At 42.8% G+C, this 14,044-nt stretch overlaps 1 protein-coding gene across 4 annotated transcripts in view; it reads right to left on the bottom strand.

The window, feature by feature from the left end:
- The window catches only part of cicb (capicua transcriptional repressor b), a 51,451-nt gene extending 49,515 nt beyond the window's left edge, over positions 1-1,936 (bottom strand). The window contains exons 1-2 of one of the 4 annotated variants that reach the window (XM_085423346.1): positions 1,603-1,935; positions 1,314-1,538 (exon numbers count right to left, since the gene is read on the bottom strand). The gene's annotated coding sequence lies outside the window, so the exon portion shown is untranslated. Of the gene's footprint in view, positions 1-849 lie in introns of all 4 variants that reach the window. The other 3 variants (XM_085423348.1, XM_085423345.1, XM_085423347.1) reach the window with 3 other exon arrangements.
- Positions 1,937-14,044: the final 12,108 nt, after the last annotated feature.

The raw sequence follows: 14,044 nt of genomic DNA, 5'->3' as shown, positions 1-14,044 counted from the left end.
TGAAACAGCACCAAAAAAAATACATTAAAAAAAGAAAAGAAGATAAATCTCTCTGCTGCTATGCACACTCATGCTGTGGTTTGTGAGCTCATGAGTGTGTGGGAAGTGATTTAACAGACAACTGACACAGAAAGAAAAATATGTTGTTAGGGTATTTTAAGTGTGTGTGTGTGTGTGTGCGTTATATACAGACGCATCCATTGTGAGGTAGCATGAATACCGGCAGCTGTTTAGCGGATGACATATCTGACTAATAAAGAAGAAACAACGAGAGCTGAAATTTGTGCATCCTGGCTCGTATTGATCAGCAAGGAAGGTTGGAGCATAGATCACAGGCGACTGGTCCTGTTTGGGACCAAATGGCAGAACTGCCAATGCCATATCAATGGCCAACAGCTCAACAAGCTATACAGCACCAGGGCCACACAAGTGCAACAATTAATAAATAAAAAAAAGAGGAAATCTGAACCTAAAATGTAAACACAATTCCTGCCACTGAAAAAATACCTAAAGACAAACATGACACAACTGTTAAAAACTGCCTAGTCAGAGATGTCAAGGTTGCATCGACACTGATTGCAGGATTGCTGTGCAAAAAAAGAAAAAAGTGTAGTGTTGGCGATGGAAGAGACGAGAAAACACGGTGTGCATCTTTTTTTTTAGCTGATCTCTGAGAGTACTACACAATGTCAAAGGAGTATTATGACTCGAGACAGTCAGGCGGTCTGTCGTGCTGCACGGTCCTCGGTAACAAACACAAACAACCGGTTTCAAGTGACGCTTTATTGTCCCCTTATAGACGGTCCCAAGTCTTCCTTATACAGCGATTCTTGGCATGCAAATACTCACTACAACGCCTGGAGTGCACGTATCCACTCCGGGGGAGGCTTCCTTTTAATGGTGCCAGTCACTCTAATTTAAAAAAAAAACTTGGGAAAAAATAAATGAAGCAGAATCTTCTTCGTCTTGGTGTTTCGCTCTAGTAAGCAGCTCAGTAACGTTAGTAGTAGTGGTGGTTGTAGTAGTGGTAGTACGCAAACGGTAGCGGATACAGCACCCAAATAATGACACCGTGAGTCAGAGCGCAGGAAAACTGGGTGCAATTCGCTCTGTAGGTGTTATCCGTTTCCTCCTAAAGTGCGCTTTTTTAACACCGAGCGAGCCTGTTAGTAAACATTTGGGCTGCAGTGCCGCAAATAGGTCGGTTGTTTTTCTTTCTCGCTCTCTCTCTCTCTCTCTTTTTTTTACTACGCTAGCGCTGCTCCACGCAAAACTCGTAAACTAAGGTCAAGGAAAAAGTACTCCACACTAACCTCGCCGTTTTAACGGAGCTGAAACGGAGCTGAAATGTTCCGTGGGTGTCCGTGGGACTGCGGTAAAAACATTTCAGAAAGTTTTTAGGCTGTTACACCCCCCACACCCCTCCCCTTTCTCTCGATACTTCCTCGCGTTGTCACTCCATTTCTTCACACGGTAGCGGAACAACCGAACGACCGACCGTTGGCAGTTGGCTCTCGCGTCGTGGTAACTCGCAGCTCCTGAAAATGGAAAATTTAAGTCAGTTTAGCTTCACTGCCGTGTGCCAACTTAGTTTCAACTCACCCAAACAGAGCTTTTCACCACTGGCCAGAGAAAGATTTATGGTCTTATTTTGCCGATGAGGAGGCTCGCGTAACTCATGGTAACATCCCTCGGCTGTCGGCTGTGGTGGCTGTGCGGGCCGGACTCACTCTTTACTTTTCCTCCGCAAAACATGTCTTTCCCCCACAGAAACTCAAACAAGGATATAAAAAACTATCGCTCTTCTTTTCCACTACAGTCACAAAATGGTGAATGAACCACTAACAGCTGGGCAAGCCGACCAATGAGAGGTCGTTGACATGTACAGTAGCCAGTCAGCATCGGCGCCAGAGATCAGTGGGTGTGGCGGCCTGTCAAAGTCCACTTGACGGACTGGGGGGACTAGCGAATAGTGAAGTGGATGCTGAGCTAGACCGGTGTCCTGTCCCAAACTTTACAGTATCCAATAAGAGGATTGGGAACCATAGGAACAGCATGTGGGCGGGCCGAGAGGAGGGATCAAATGACCCAGAGCCAATAGAAAGGCACAAATGCCCCCCCCCCCTTCTGAAAAGCAGTATGTTTACCATAATTGACAGCACAAGTGCCATCCCCGAGCAGACGGTGATAATGCATCAACTGTTTGTGCTCATCCACAAACAGTGTGGTGCAGCGGGAAAGTAGCGCCTCAGCGCGGCTTTACTCTCGCTGTTGGTCCCACATCGAAAATGTGTTTTTTCGCCTTTAATTATCATTATTATGTCATCGCTGCTCACAAAGAGTGAAAACGAAGGAGCACAGAAAACCAGTGCGCTGTTTTCAGAAAGTTAGTTTAGGAGCTGCTCAGATGTTTGTGTGGCGCAGCCGACGCAAACCGCTCTCCCTTTTTCTCTCAGCAACAGACGCTCACTTTCAGCGCCCTCAGCCAATCACAGCGCGGCTTCTGACGTCGGCACCCTCTCCGCCCTGCCCACTACTGTTAAAGTGAACGGGACTAGTACAGGCTGACGTCACTTCACCGGCAGTCTATTGGACAGGTGCGCGGCGTCTCGGGGCCAATGGTCGCGCGCGGCGGTGAAGTCATCACGAGTGTTGCCACCAGCTGGACTGTGGGGGCGTGGACTGGCGTAAACTCGGCTAACCCCGTGTTTGCAACTTTGCAGGCAGTGGTGGTGGTGGTAATGGTGATAGTGATGCTGGTGGTGGAGATGAACCTGTGCACCGAGCACTGAAAGATGTTTGAGATGATAGCACGTGCCATCACTTTGAAGCATGGCACATTCTCTGTGACCTTTGACCTTCGCACAGAGGAAGGCAAATGCGGCTGCTTTACAAAAGATACAGTGGCATAATAGTAAACATTACATAATCCTCTGCTCTGTGTGTGTGTGTGTTTATGTGTGTGTGTAGTAAAGACCAGACTCACGCTGAGGCAGACAGCCCGTGCGAGCTCACGGGGGCGGCGCCCCCTGCTGGTGAGAGCGGGTCCACACGCCAGCTCGGCAATGAGTGGAAATGTGTAGACCTAAAAACAGAAGAAAGCGCTGATTGGCTGAGGGGAGCTATATGCTTTGTATGAGTATGACTAGTGTGCATTCGTGCGCGTGTGTGTAAGAAGAAAGACTGAAGGAAGGGTAGAGATAGTTTAAATGTTGGTTCAGACTGACATCTAGTGGCGATAGTTTAACACTGCAAGTGATGGCACAATTCACAATTACTATTATCTTCTTTCCCAAATTGGTGCTGCAGGCCCCACGTGACTTCCATTTTTGTCCTCCCACTTTCCAAATGAGTATCAAATACTGTCTTAATTTTCCTCATCTCTAAACAATCCAATGAACCAAGTAAACAACACTCTGGAAGTTATGAGTCATGTAAATGACTCATAAGCCTCATAAGGCAGAAAGCCACCGACCTCCACACTAAGAAATCGATCAAATGACAAAGCTTCTCCTTTGCAACTTTTATATGTGTATATTTTTTATACTTTTATTATTTTTTTTACTCTCATTATGTATTTCTGTCCACTCTCCCAGGGGATGTTTGGCAGCCAGACCTGCAGCTGATAACCAGTAAAGATGGAAGAGCTTCACACAGCTTATTATAGCTTATATAATTATAATAAAAAGTATGAATTATCTACATAAATACACATCATATAAAACTGTACTCACATAAGCTTTTATAAATTCACTCAATGTAAGGAAAATGATCAGAGACACTCTTTTTAAATGACTTCAGACATTTTCAAGCTGTAGATAGAGGGTACGCTGTTTCATACTAAGGAGCATGTAAAGTACTATTTTATAATCTTACATCAGGAGTTTTTCCTGGTTTGTTTTGGATTCCCCAGAAAAGCTTTAGACCAGCGCTTAAAGTAAAATCACCAGCTTTGGAAACACCAAGAACTTAGGATAAAAATGAAAGCTGATGATATTGACTACCGTGGCCTTGTCAAAGCCTTTTATCAAGTCAATAAAAAGAGGAGGGTGAAAGTGTGGTCATTCATCCACCCAAAAGCCCATTCTGAGCCAGGAAAAAGCACTGTATATGAATTAATAGAGAGGAAGGTAAAGTAAATAAGATGAGGGCAGCACAGATTGGAAACACATGAGCTTTTAAGCTAGCTGTGCCGTCCAATAACACAAAGGCAGAACGTTTTTGTTTTTTTTTTCAAAGCACTGCAGATGTCTACATGCTGACCTGGACTACTGATGCCCTTCGACACTCCGCTGATTAAAAAAGCAATGATGTTCAGAGGTTCATCTTTGACATATAAAGCTTCTGAGGGGCACATCTCCAGTGTTGCATACAGTTTGCCTGGAGTGACCCTGTGGAAGTGGTAATGGATCGAGCAGGCCACAAAGTCAGACCAACTCAATTCACATCTGCTGATGGCTAAGCTGACACCCTTTACCACCTGTTAACTCTCATTCAAATGCAGAGTTTCTGCACTCTGCATCACCTCCACCTCCATCTCCAACCCTCCTCTCGTGTTGTTCCTGTCTGCTTTGTTTTGTGGCGAGCTCTCTGACTTTACATGTTCTGTACGCCACTAGAGTGCATTTTACATTGAGGCAAAGTCTAAAAAAATGGAGAATATATATAAAAATGTCTGTAACGGCAGTTAATTCAACCCTTCTTTTATAAAGCTTCTGAATTAAAGGTCACTGACTAGTTCATTGCAGAACTGTTAACCACATGCCATGGTCTTCTTCGCTTGGTTGTTAAAGTACTTGCAATATGTACTCAGCCTTTTAACTTCACTCAGTCACTGAGTCGACCATGAACTCCTAAAGTTTGGCCAAGGCTGTGTCATGCAACAGGACAATGATCCCAAATACAGCAGAATCTCAATCCAGAATGAACTGTAAAAAAGAGTGGGCCAGAATTTGCTGTCACAGTGGCTCCGTCGCCCTGATATCCCCTTGTTTTGTTTTCAGGGTGCTTTTCACGTCTTTTTCCCTCATGCAATTGTACCTTGTTAGCAAGTCCCCCTTGTGTTGAACTCTTCTCCATAGGACCCTGACCTCTGACCCCTCACCCTTAACCCTCTCCCTGTGTGCTCATCACTTGGCTGTCAGTCAAACACCACAGACCCTCCTCTCCTGCTGGGCTCTGCTGTCAGACAACAGCAGGGGAAACACTGAGAGGGAAGAAAGAAGGAACATTAAGTGGAAAACTTTACTAGAGAGCAACAACTTAGTATACAAGTTGTATTTCTAAAATATTTGGTCCAAAACAGTAACTAGTTTATGGTTAACTCTTCCCATGTTGTGTGTTAAACAACACCAAACACATAGTCAGAATCACATCGCACAAATCTCTCGCCTCAGGGTTTAAAAGCAAGACACTCACATTAGCATAACCTCTGACCTGTGACCCTCACCTTGACCTTTCACCCACACATTCCTGCCCCATCAAACTCAGGACAGGAGATAAAGATAGAAATTTAAAAGGTTAAAAGCCTCTCAAACCAGCAGCTCTGCAGTCATGAGGACAGCAGGCTGGAATAAAAAATAACAATAAAACTCTGATATTATTATTCAGTAAAACTAAGTTTGGATTTATTCTACTATGAAGTTATGGCTTCAACTGACAGTCAGACAATCCCAGCATGAGGATGGAGTCTTTACAACAACACAGGCTGAGCCACGATAGCAAAGTTTAGCATTATTAGCCATGTTAGCGGCATGGCTTCGAGGATTTTCATACTCTTGGCTCTGTGTGATCAGCCCAGAGTATAAAATGCTTTTATGGTCATCTCAGGAAGACAGTTCCACCCAATCCACCTAAGGTTAAAACCTTTTGTTAGTGAGGCTCGTCCAATCACAAAAAGTTGTCTCAAACTGAACACAGACTTAACGAGCGAGAAATTGAAGCAGCTTCTTTCAGACTGAGGATGAAGCAAAGGGCTGCCACAAGTCTAAATATGGATTATTTTGAACTATGAATCATGCAAAGCTAGTCTATTTGAGTGCAACTGTTTTTTATTTGATCTGTATACAAACACACAATGATGTGAGACAGCTGGGTGACGACGGACAGGTGAAGACAATCAAACAATGAAGAGGACATAACGCTTAACACATGGCACAAGACATGTTGCACCACCAAAGTAAAATAGCAAATAAACAACATCAAAGCAGAAACACGAGAATAAGATCAGAGGGAAAATGATGTGGAAACAAAATGTATACCAGAGAGAACTAAAGAAATTGCCAAAGGTAACAATTCTACAAGAACTCACTAAAAATGTAGACGTACAAAGTACAAATCCAAAAGACAAACTCTATAGAGAATTTAAAGAAAGTCAGAGGGTGTCGAGCGTAGGTCAGAAGGTAGAGCTGATCATCTACTAAATAAAATGGTTGGTGGTTCAGTCCAGCTGCTCCAGTCTGTATGCCGAAGTGTCATTGGGCAAGATAGTGAACCCCAAATTGTTCCTGTGGCATTCATGTGTGAATGTTACATATAAGCACTTAGGGATAGATAAAAGTGCTTGTACGAGTGTAAATGAGGCTCATAGCATAAAGTGCTTTGAGTGCTCAAGTAGAAGAGTGCTATATTAGAACCAATCCATTTAGCTAAGCTAGGTTTAGACTGGTAATTTTAATTGTGTGGGTTTATTAGGGCTACGGCAGTCTTACAGAAGTTCATTGTCTGAAAAACATTTAAAAGTATAGATGCTGTCAGGTTAGCTGAAAACACAGTCTGACCCACAGTAAATCACTTAGTGCTACATCAATGAGGAAAGATTTTCATACATCTTTAATAAATTCACCTAACACAAAAGCATGGAAGATGGTCTCCACCACTAAAAACACATCAAAACAAATCAGCTGGGAAGAGCTAAGTAGAAATTTTGGGTTATTATCGCCAAACAACTTATTTATGGACTGAATTTTCAATTATAGCAATTAAAAATGTATATATATATTATTATGGCCCTGCTACAGACTGGCCACCTGTCCAGGGTGTGCCCGGCCTCTCACCCTATGACAGCTGGGATAGGCTCCAGTGCCCCTGGATATATATTTTATTATTTAAAAAAAATATTTAAAACATTTCAAAATATTATTTTCAGTGGCAGAAATGAGCTTCCATACAGCCAAACTCTCTTGTACACACATAGTTTCACTTTTTAATTTCGTTTTTAGTTAACTTTAATAAACTTGATTGATGACCTGCAACTTTTTCATTAACTTAACAGTCAGTTAACTTTCCTCTAGCACTGTCATGACCCCCCAAAAATTAGCATTTAGCTGATACATTTAGCTAAAATGTCAGCTAAAGGCAGGATGTAAGCTAATTTAGATGCTGATAAAGCAGCTAGGTGGATTTCTTTTTTCAAATTAACCTGCAAACATGTTTTAATTCAATGTGTGGCCCTTTACTTACTTTCTTAAATTGATGCTGCCCACTCTGGTTCGCACCTACCTGGGGAACTGCTGACTTGCCTGTCCTCTAAGCTCCATTTTGTTTTAGGTGCTTTCTTGCATGTTAGCAATTAACATGCTAACCTGAGAAGGCTAATATTGTGAACAGTAGCCACACCATAACATAAATTCATGCAGACAAGTTTCCACGTCAAATAATTAATGTGAATGATTCACTAAAGTCAGGAAGACAACTGAAAAAGACAACTTTGATGAAAGGGGGGGTCCACATATAAAAATATCACATTAAGTATTTGGAGGACCGGGAGAAAATTTCATATAATTATGTTAGCCAAAATTCTGTCAAAAATATGGTTTAAGGCTGTTATTATTAGTTAGGGTTTGTTCCTGGACCATAGCAACTTGGTGGATAAACATTAAACTGGAAGATTGATCCTGTGTGAATTGATAAGTACGGCCAGAGTTCTTCTTATTCTTATAATGGTGTACAACCAACTCATTGCTGGCGGTCCTTCAGTTCCTCCAGTCATGATGTCCTTTTTTTAACTACTCTTTCTTTCTGATGACATGTTAGAAATGGGCGAGTCGTAGCTTGTTCTTATAATGCTTGTTCTTCGTTATTTGTCCTTCCGGCAACATTGTTGGTTGAGTTCTACCAAGACTAATTGGTTGGTCCTTGGTATTGATAAAATCTGTCTCGAGCACCACTTGTTCATTTCTGCAACTACAAGTGACCACAGAGAAAATCAAACTGTGTGCAAGTCTGCTTTCCAATAACAGATAAATGTCTTATTGCCATACCGTTGTGTTTCTCCTATTGATTTACAGTGTTATTTAGACACTTTTAATAGTTTATTTGCACTGTTCATATTGCTGCAGATAACTAACACTCAGGGGTTAAAGTGAGCCGAGTGTGCTGGCCATTAATGTCAAATTAGTTCATTTGTCATGTCCTACAGTGACCGCATGGAGAAACCTGCTCAATAATAAGAAAATAATGACATCCCACAGCCACTCATACCCTCATTACATTGTTTTTTTTTTCTCATCCCTGTGATGCTTCATAATGCAGATGGAAAGTTGCGGTTGCACACTTCAGCATCCAGCTAGCTATAAAGAAAGAGGAGGAAAAACAGAGCAGGTACATTCAAATGCAACTTTTCAAGCAGCTCCACAACTATCAGCAAACACACAAACTGTTTCTCGGTTATTGCATGGATATAAAAACATTTTCTCCCTCTGGATGTTTTACTCTAACATGATCTTTGCTGCTGCAGGCATCTCCCAGATTTCCTTCAGATCCATGTTTCTCTCTCTCTTCTAATGTTCCTGGTTTTGCTAAAGCATTCTTACATAAGGGGCCCAGCGTCTTTGAATAGATTTGTACAACAAATTTGAGCACCCTTCACTTCGGGCCTCGAGGGAGGGAGTCTGTTACTGAAGGGATGGCAATGCTTTTTGTGTGCCGAGTGTCAGGAGAGGGCAGGTTTGTTCCTGTAGCTTAAAGAAGGAGGCAGCTCACGATGTCTAATAATATCTGATAAACGGTGCACTCAGACTCTGTCAGGTTAGGGATTTAGGGAGGTCATGGCAGTTCACAGTGGCATTAAACCCACAGATAAAACCAGCTTGAGATAAAGGAAACGTATAACAGTCTCTCTTATGTATAGGTTAATGCAGTAGTTCAAACGGCCACTGTATGCTGAAGCGATTTGCACCATGACCCCTCAAAGTGGCTGCAAAAGACACAGAAAGCGTATCAGAGTGTCTTTAAAGTCTGACAAGGTCGGCATCCATACGGGCTGCAGTATGGTGAACAGTAGGCCTTTGTGCTCTCCGCATTCTTGTTCACGGTAACGTTACACCGCTCAGCTGTTACTCAGGGCTCACGTCATGCCCCGGAGCTGAAGACAGCAGTCTCATGGAGAGGTGTCCTTGGACACACAGATTCCTCCCTGCATTAGAGAAAAGGTGAGGAAGACGAGACCAGCTGTGCACATTCAGTACGCCAACAACAATCTCAGCATTAACTGCCATCTTGTTACCTCAATTAAAGAGGTTATGTGATTAGTTTGATTCGGTCTGTTTGTTTGCACATAACTCAAACAATTAAGAAATGTACTTTATAGGGCATTAAACAAAATAAATTAGTGTTAATGTATGGCTTGTTTGGAAGAGTTACAACAGCTTAGGTTTGCAAAGTTGCATTTGCATAAAACGCAAGACTTCTGGAACAACGTCCAGATGAGAAGATGTTTGGTCATAATGTACAAAGCCGCGTTTGGATAAAGTCAAACACTGCATATCACCACGAACACTTCATACCAACTGTGAAGCACGGCGGCGGAGGGGTGGCGGTCTGGGCTTGATTTGCAGTCGCAGATCCTGGGCGCCTTGCTGTCACCAAGTTGACCATGAGCTCCTCTGTATGTCAAATACTCTAGAGTCAAATCTCTCTTACCAGCTAAATCTTGGCCACAATTTGGTCACACAGCATCTGACGACCTGTCTTAAAAGCCACAACATAACGTTTTAAGAGGGGCGTAACAAGAAGGACGATGATCCCGAGCACCGCAGACAGTCTACAACAGAATGGCTGAGAAAGAAAAGAATCACAGGTGTGCTTAAATAATCAAAAATGTAGGCATATTTGTTGATTTAGTGGATAACAATGATGTGTCATGCTCACTGAGATCATTTATGAAAGGTAAAGAAGCCTGAAAAGAGAAAAAGCAGACAAATCCAGGCAAAAACTGATCTCTTGAATGTGTTCACCTGATAGTTATATACCAACAGTAATAAACAACGTGGATTAAATCAACAGAAATTCTTATAATGTGCATTTTAAGTATCCCAACAACAGGGGGAGACATTCAATCTGAAATGACCAAACACAGAGAGCACAGTGGAGCTGCTCTGTATTGGAGGCGAATACAAGTGAAGGTTAAAGTCTGTTTTTTACAAAGTCCATTCTTTCCTCTCACAAAGAGAAACTTTACAATGGTTTCTCGTTTGGGGTCAAATAGGTTAAACAGAAGTACTGGCGGGAAAGGAAGCTGAAAAAGGAAATTGAAGCACCAGAGCTTCAAACAAACCACATCAATGTGCGCTCACACATGTCTGTGTATCGTCACTGTGAAAGTGCCTCACTCCTGTGCGGTGCAGCTTTTCTCTGTACGGTGGAGGATGTGGTGAACTTACTAGCAGGCCTTCGTATGTTTAGTTACCGTACCATAACTCTCTCAGAGGATGCGACGGTCACGTGTGCACATTCAGAAAGGCTTCTTGTTGTGCAGCGTGTGCATAATGCACGGGCTGCGGTTACATGCGGAGGACGGAGCTGGCTCTGCACAGGTTTCCGCGAAAGCAGGCGTTCAGAGGAAGCGAAGGCAGGGGGATGTGGCACAGGTGAGCGAGCACATTGGTTCCTGTGGTGTCTCTCTCTTTCGTTCTCTCTCTCTCTATGGAGCACCTGGATGGCTGGTGTGTCGACAATGGAGGCCGGGATCATGCACAATCACACCTGCCGGGACCCTCACCAAGGTTACATAACTCACATGTCACACACTGACATACTTATGTGAGGCTTGCGTGGCAGTTGCTCCTTTAAAGCAACACTTGTTTTTAGTCGGCTCATGACCCTTAAGTGAAGCAACGTCTATGTGACACACCCTCCCGGGTTGAATACATCCTATTAACACTTCAGCTGAAGTGATTTCCTCCTCGAAGTCTGTGTTCGCTGAATAACTCAGAGCCAGAAGCTGTGAAACGTTTCACTCGAGCTAAAGATCAGAAGACATTTGCGCGGTTTCTTTTTGCAGTATTTATCTGACACACATGAACATCAGCGCTAAATGTATGGCCACAGACTCTTTATTAGGTATGCCTCCTCAACTGCACGTTCACACAAATATCTGCTCAGCCAATCACATTTCAGAGTTCAGTGTATGCAGATGTGTAGACATGGCCAAGATGACCTACTTGAGTTCAAACAGAATGAGGGCTTTTCCCCATCACCCATGTTTACAGAGACTGCTCTGAAAAAGATCAAACATCCTGTGAGCAGCTGTTTTCTGGACCAAAATGACTTCTTGACATCAGAGTTCAGAAGAGAATGCCCAGACTGCTGCAGAAGAGCATCTCTGAATGGACAGGACGTTGAAGCTGGAAGCAGATGGTCTGCTGCAGCACTGGGTGCCCCTCCTGTACGAGAAGCTGAGGCTGCAATCCTCACAGGATCAGCGAAACCAGACAGCAGAAGATTGTAAAACTGTTGTCTGGTTTTGGTATGCCATGGAGATATAAAGCAGTTCTGAAGGCAAAAGGGTGTCCAAACCAAATACTTGTATTACCAAGGGTGACGTTTATTAAAAAAATCTGCAAAGAAACTGGAGAAGTGACATCATGGAGCAGAACTGCAGATTGAGGTTAGTGCTGGCAACGGGATCCCACCATAGTCTGAACACTGGTGGTGCTGGTGGAGGATGATGCTTGATTAAAATTTTGTGAATGAGCTCAACAAATTTAAAGAATGGGTCCTCAGAGAATGCAGGCAGGTAGACTGTTGGACAGAAGTACGGTGCATGAGCCGTGACTGACGGCGTGGGAAAACAGATGTGATGAAGAAAATAGAGCGGCAAGAATAGCCCATGCAGAGGAGTATAAGAGAACTGATCTTCCTTATTGAACTTAATTATAGAGTCCCACGATTCAACAGGTGTAAACAGTTTTTAAGATACTGGTGCAACAACAACAGCAGCTCTAATAAGAGCCCTCACACAGCAGAACGAGAGGTTTCTGTTCACTCTCAGGGCTCGCGTTGCTCTGTAGGCTGCATCTTCACCATAAGAGTCAAAGGAACAGAAGGTCTCTGAGGTTTTAGTCCTACTAAAACAAAAAATAAAAATGTTGTTGAGTTTCTGTAATTCCTTCTTTTCAGTTCATTCAGCTCTATATTGCAATCTGTGCTGTGAGGGGATCGCATCACAGCCACTGCGGTCCTGGATATCTCCCAACATGCTACAAGTTTCCGGATGTTGCACTTCTTAGTACAAAAAGGAGCTTTATTGACTAAAATAAATTTGAACAAAGAACGCACAAGACTAAACTGTCAGGAGAATCTTATAATCCAACAGGGGAATTAAAAGTAAAGTCCATTAACTCGACTGAAGCATGGAGAAGGAAAAAAAGGAGGAGGAGAGCTGGGAGAACAGGTGGGAAAATAAGGAAGCGCAACCAGACGATTTGAGAAATGCATGAGGTTTGAACAATGAGACACAGGAGGGAGAAATCAGTGATCAATAGGTGAGGACGGCCACACTGGAGAAAAATGAGAGGCTGGCTTTTAAAAGTGAACAGGAGACATTTATGTCTTAATGGATCCTCATTTATCCAGGTGAGGAAATCCCACAAAGTTGATTCTGTTGATCTGGACGTTGGAGTAGAGACTAAAGAAGTAACTTGGTTTGAGTGACAAAACATTTCGTCCAATGAAAGCTTTAAGTCCAGATGAATAGAATCAAATTCCTGGAGTGACACGACAGACGAAGAAACACTCAGGTCACCAGAAACACCCAAAACTCAACAAAAACCTGGGATCATGACACAATAATTACTCATAACATTAGATTAAAATAAGGTTTTAACCTCCTTTAGGTTTAATAAAAGCTGCATTTTCAGCTGTTCATTCAGTTCCTTTGCTGCAAAATACAAAAAAAGTTGGACGCCTTCAAATAAACGTCCCCCTGCTGACATCGGAGAGGTGCTGATCCAGATTTAGAGAGATTATTGGGGGATAAAGGCACTTCTTAACTTCCCCATGGATTTTATTCTTTCAAAGAAATACAAAGATTTAAGGTTAAAACTGAGTTGTTTGGGTTTTCATCAGGAAAAACACATGATCACCTAATGAAAAAAACAATATGCCAAAGATAAAAATGACTTTCAAAATAGTCTGCAGCAGAGATTTAAATGTGGATTTCAGGAACGAGCTTCAGGCTTTGACCCACAACATCCAATGTGCAACAAAATCATGTTCTGTAACCTAATTTACGGCTTTTATACTCTCTTTTGCTTTTTTAAACTAAAGTTTAGGAAGTGTTTGGGCTGTTGATTGCCCACCTCATTAAAAATCTAAGAAGGCCATTTAAGGGCAGCAACTCCTCACCATCACTTCCACAGCTTATCCTCGTCTTCCTCCTCCCCACAGACAAAATTGCCCGTAAGTGTGCTTAAGACCAGGCAGCTGCTGACATCATGGTTAAAGGTACCCGGGTGATCGAGAGCATTATGTGGGTGAATGGGCAGCAGCACGCAGACAAAGTGCTTCCATAATGACGGCTAAATGTTTAACCTGAGAAGCTTCTGCAGCACAGCGGCCGTGTGTGTGTGTTTGTTACATCCACTTAGCTAACAGAGACCAGGTCAAGGCAAAGATGGACTTTTCCTCTATAACTGTTAAATTCAATGAAGAAGATTCATTGTTTTAAAAGAAGAATGTGAGAGTGAATTTACCCCATGTATGAAATTTGTGTGAATGTACAGTTAGCTCCGTAAGGATTTGGACACCACCGCAGTGGATTTAG

This window comes from Rhamphochromis longiceps, linkage group LG11 (genome assembly GCF_057381845.1).
Source record: "Rhamphochromis longiceps isolate RC_006_pf linkage group LG11, R_longiceps_female_GT1.1, whole genome shotgun sequence".
In the NCBI taxonomy this organism is placed as follows: domain Eukaryota; kingdom Metazoa; phylum Chordata; class Actinopteri; order Cichliformes; family Cichlidae; genus Rhamphochromis; species Rhamphochromis longiceps.
This window is presented reverse-complemented; position numbering and strand designations above follow the sequence as displayed.